Source organism: Delphinus delphis, chromosome 5 (assembly GCF_949987515.2).
Source record: "Delphinus delphis chromosome 5, mDelDel1.2, whole genome shotgun sequence".
In the NCBI taxonomy this organism is placed as follows: Eukaryota; Metazoa; Chordata; class Mammalia; order Artiodactyla; family Delphinidae; genus Delphinus; species Delphinus delphis.
The window spans coordinates 74,055,180-74,061,179 of NC_082687.1; positions in this window are offsets into that span (position 1 = coordinate 74,055,180).

The window sequence follows — 6,000 nt, forward strand, 5'->3', positions numbered from 1 at the left end:
AGTATTATATTTATTTTAAAAAGACATTGTTTAATGATGATGGAAAACACTGAGATAGCAGCTTCTTTATATCTCTACAGCTCTACACATATAATACTGTCCTATGGTTAGATGTATAGTAGGAATCAGTTCTTTTCTTTGAGACTGGCACTGTCATGGCTTAGTACCAAGTGGGTGCTGAATGTATGAATGAATGATGATGGATAAATGTAATCTAGGACAAATAGTTTAAACCAATATGTAGTGAAGGTGAAATACACTTCTAACATGTTCTTTTTAAATTTTTCAATTGCATTTGTTTCACAAAATTTTAAGGAGATTTCATAAGAGAAATGCAAGTAAAAATTATACTGAACTAGCATTTCTGAACTATTGATTTTCTGGGTACTGAGTAACTCTCTAAAATCTGAAGAGTCAGATCATTCTTCTAAATGTCTAAAACTTTTCATTTCTTTCAAAGTTTCCTCCCTTCCATTTTCTTTCTTCTAGGACTTCTGTTTGTTGGAGATGTTCCTCTTGGTGATCCTCTACGTCTCATCTTTTCTCTCATATTTTCCATCTCATTGTTTTTATGCTTGATGTTCTGAGTGACTTCTTTTTTCTGGTTTTCCCATTGAATTTTTAATTTTAGTAACTATAATTTTATCACTAAGTGTTTGCTTGTGTCAAGTGTTGCTTTCTCTTAGCAAAATATTCTTGTTTTGTGGATATATTAACATCTTAAACATGAATATATTAGAAATTAAAATTTTCTTCTGGGGTGATGAAAATGTTTTACATCTTCATGGGTGGTTATACAGTTATATAAACAGAAGTCAATGAGCTATACATTATGATTTGTGCATTTTACTCTCTGTAAATTTTGCCTTAAAAATGACTTTGCTGTTACTGGAGGAATGAGAACAAAAGTAAATCTGGGTTCTACTGGGCCTGAGGCTTTTACAAATTGCAAATATGAAATTAGGTTTGAAAGTAAATATTTCTTTAGAATGAAAAAAGAAATAAAACAAAATACAAATTTTAAGAAGCTTTCAAATACCACAACCATTACAAAATCCAGAAAAATAATAAAATTATTTTTGTTAATTGCCTGACACATCTCTATAATGTTTTTTGGGGGGGAGGGTGCATCCTTTTTGATTACCTCTTCATATTACATTTTGTATAATCATTTTTCTATACAGAGAAGAGACAGAGAGAATATTCAGTCTTGTCTTTATCATGGTAAATTGACATTTGGTATTTTTGTTTTTTCACTGACATTTTCTTTTTTTAGACTTAATATACTCATGAAAAAAATTTAAAACCACAATATACATTACAGTACAAAAAGGAAAAAGTAATGGATTAATATTTTTAGTAACATTACTATATTCTTTAACATGTGGAAAAAACACATGAAATATTGCTTCCAATAAGTAAACTCTGCAAAGTTGAGAGATTGATTTGCACTAAGAATATTAGCATTGAAGTAGTTAAAGTTGTTTCTTCAGTTTTACAATCACTGGGCTATCTATCACTGCTTATTCAGAAGTTACATGCAGGGTATGTATTATCACAGAGGTTAAAGACACATCTGTGTTTGAAGCAAATTATTCTGAAATTATTCTGAACCATTATGATGAACCTACTCTCAAAAAGACATGTGTGGCTGCATCCACGTGTGTCTTGAGGTTAACTGTATAACTGGGAGTTTATCAAACATAACTCCCATGTGGAATATAATGCTCATTAAAGGATGAGTAATTAAAAATGGACTAATTTAAACTTTACACAACCATTGTGTTATAAAATCTCAATAGTAAAGGTAGCCATTGCTTTGAACTTAGACCAACAGAAGACTTTGTGAGAGAGGATTTTTTTTATCACTAACAATGTTAAGTTACTGGAACATGGCAAGATTAAAATCTGGATTTTTGTTGATGGTTCAGAAAGCCTCTTGCAACTGTACAGTTCAATGTTGAAACATGATATAAATTTTTAAGATTGTTACCAAATCTAGGAAAACTTCTATCAAGTTTTTTTATATGAGTTATAAGATTCCAGGCCTTTCAAGTTTCCTGTAATTCTCAGTTACTGTAATAGTGACCCACCTTAAATGCTCTTCCAATCAACAGTTCTCATTAACCATTTTGCTATTAACGTCCCTGTGGTAGTTATGTATTGAGTTTTATGTTTCCTTTGCCATCAGTATTTCGTGTTAATTCAGCCGGAAATTTAATCATAGGAATTCTGATAAATACTGTATGACACAATTTTTGTTAAAAATGTATAGTGTGTTTATAATTATATACACTGCATTAGCAAGACTATTTCTGATTGGCTAGAACTTCCAATTTGACTAGAATTCATTGAGAACCAAATCCTCCATCTTTGGTTTTACAAGTCTGATGACAGAAAGAATTTTCCACAGACTAGCTCCTCACTCCACTTCCATCTTGTTTCTCCGCCACACCCACATCCCAGGGTGCCAGGTACCACAGGACATGGTCATCCCTCAATCCCGTCTCTGACCCAGCACCTTTGTGTCATGGTGCTGAGTGAATGCGCATAGTGGGCAGTAGGAATATTACTACAACTTGTTCCTATGCCAGAACTACTGCCAGCCACACAAATATATCCCACTAAATCCATACTTAATGTATCCCCAACTCAACTGCTCCTTACCCAGACCCCCCAAAATACCTGCAGTCATTTCCTCACCACCCAACAGGAGGGGAATCGGATAGAGGGGAAGTCTGCGTGGAAAGGGACAGCAGTCTTAACCATTGCAGTTAAAATCTCTTTTACAAATGTTACAAAAATTTTACAAAAATATATGGCCATGTGAACATTCTGAAGGCTCACCCCAGGGTCTTGGAAGAGGCCAAAGTGAGGGAGGGGACACGAAGCTTAAACTTCCTTAACTTCCCTGTTAATCCACCTCTGGATGTGAGACAGACACAAGCGAGATGAACTCTCTTCAATCATTAATTCCAAAATGCATACTGCTCTCCAGAGTCGCTTATTCCTCACATGTTAATTGAGTGTCTGGAAGTTCAGGCAAAATATATATTAATGATATCTTTTACTCCTAGAAGAAAACTACATTGACAGAAAAAATCACATTTCTTTGAATGTCTGTTCTCTACAGGAAATGAAGATTGAAACAATGATTTCTGCTTGTCATTGTCTCACTTAGTAAAGAATATAGTTTTTGTGCTGGAGACCGCTAAAGCTGATTAATGATTTTCAGATTTCAGCAATTAGCTACTTGCACTGTCTTTCTCGTATCTGATACTTACAGATACTTTAACATATTTAAGCATGTACCTGAGTATCGTATCATTTATTTTCCTGTTATTAACTAAAGTTAAAGCACTTTAGGAGAGACTACTAAACATCTCTGTGGAAAATGGTAGAATAGCACAGTCCTTTCTAAAACTATCCTGATGGGGAGCCTGTTTCCTATTCAGTTCAAATGCCAGGCAGTATGGCTGCTTCCTCTGTTCCTATGGAAACCTCAGCCTTGCTGAAGTTCAAGTTAATTTCTTACCGCCATCTGCCTGTTGAGCTACAGGGCTTTCTTTAGCTAATATCGTGCAGAGGCCTGTTAGGAGAATGAAGTTTACTTAGGAACTCCCTGGGCTGTCCCAACAGGAGGTCAAGATTGAAAACAGATCCAGCTGAACCTCAGTGCAGAATTAGCTGAAGGATGAAAGGAGTTAAAATATACTGTGTGAGGTTTTTAAAAAAATGAACCCATATTTAATACCAATTGACTAGATGGGATATTAAAAAGAGTTCACACTACACTACATTGGACAAAGTTTGTGTAATGTTTTATCATCCCTTTAAACTCTAAAATTGCCACATTTCTATGTGCTTCTTGAAAATGTTAATGATATCTCAAATCAAAGGTCACAAGCTGGTGACCTGTGAATCAGCTCTGGCCTGCAGACACGGTTTTTTGGCACACATAGTGTTTTAAAACAATGCTTGAATTAGTGGCCAACTTCTAGAAATTAGAAAACTTCATGAGAGAAAGAAAAAAGCCCTCTGGATTTCCAACTTCTCTTTAAAAAACAACTTGGTGGCTTCCCTGGTGGCGCAGTGGTTGAGAGTCCGCCTGCCGATGCAGGGGACACGGGTTCGTGCCCCGGTCTGGGAGGATCCCACATGCCGCGGAGCGGCTGGGCCCGTGAGCCATGGCCGCTGAGCCTGCGTGTCCGGAGCCTGTGCTCCGCAACGGGCGAGGCCACAACAGTGAGAGGCTCGCATACCGCAAAAAACAAAAAAAACCAACTTGGAAGATGTGGCCAGCTCCACATTCGTCATTGTTGAAGCCAGAGCTCAGGAGCGGCTGCCCCTGGGAGAGTTGCGGGTCTCCCATTTGTCACAGTCCCTGGCACTCCTTACCCTTTCACACTGGCCCGCTTCTTTCATTAGTAGTAGCTGCCCAGCCTCTACGACACTTGCATTCACAATTCCTGCCTTAGATTCATGTAGTGCTCACTTCCTAAAGACTAATACATAAACTCAAAAACCCAAGCACGCACTAGCTCACAGAATACAGTATTTTTAACCAGCCTAACACACAGGGTAGCAAATAATCAATCCTTTTCACCAATCGATCAGTGATATTAATCCCTTTTGTTTGCTTCTCTAGCGTGAATTCTCTAGCATACATTACTTGATTTAAATAATTTGCAATGCTGCCCATCAAGTATCAGCAAAGAAGACAACGGTAAGCATATCAGCCACTCTGTTCTCTACCTATGAATGGTTATTAGTAATAATCAACTGTATTTGTTGTTTGCTTACGAAGTGGCATCACTGTGCTTTATAGCAATACCATATCAAATCACTGTAACCCTCTTCGTTTTACAGATGAGAGAACTGAGGTGTAGGAGGATCAGTAACTTGCTAGTAGATGACAAATTCCAGCTTCACTCAGTTCTTTCTGATTCTGGAGCCTGCACGTAAACCACTACAACTTGTTTATCCTCATTTTAGGTAAAATGTTTTCACCAAGAGCGTAAACTATTTCTGTATTTCTAAATCTGCTTTAGAATATGTTCAGAATGACAAAAAACGTCTGTGACACAGTCCTTTCCTTCAAGGAATATAGAATTTCAGTGAGAAGAATCATTGTTTTAGCAGATTTTATTACCTACACTGCCCACAAACAAATAAATATGCAATGACATGTTATCTTAGAGGGAAATAGAAGAATCTATGCTAGTGCATAGAATTGAAGCATGGGTTAACCAGAAGAAAAAGTATGCACAAAGACATTTGGAAGTACAGTACAGAAGTACAGTACAGAAGACTGGAAGTACAGTATGGAAGAAAGTACATTTGGAAGACAGTATGGTGCTTGGGGAAAGTAGTTGACGTGAGCAAAGAACAAGAAGAGGCATTTCACAAAAGGACAAGTACAATTGGCCAAAAACATGGTGGGATAATACTCTGAAATATCAGCAGATGTTTTTAAATTGGTATTTACTTTCTCCCTTTGCCCTTCCTTCCCTGCATCTCAACAGCTTGGTGTTTCATACCGATGGCCTCAAGGAAATGGTGGCATGACTAGACAGGTGGAGCCTCTGACAGCCTCACGATCCTTCTCCCGTGCCAGCCTGTCACAGGGCAGCACAACGATGCCTGTGCCCCAAAGGGGCCTCAGAAGTGGTGAAGTGGGCTGTCAGAACTGAAAGCTCCTCCTGGAAAGGAATAAGGGACACCTTGACATGTTTTTGTCCCTAATCCCACAGAGACCGATGATCAAAGACCAAGTGAATAGATGGCCATCTCATTCCAATACATACTAGAGTGGGAAAGTAGCATCACCAGTCAGTTGGATTCCCCCCAAAATGCATGCCAGGACTCATACCCAATGCCTCACACTTAGTCCCCTGGAATTTGGCTGTGATCCCAGGGGAAAGTGTGTGGGACTGAGATTAAGTTCCCATCTCCCCAGTGGAATGAGGACCCAAAGACTGAGAAAATAGACTGAATACA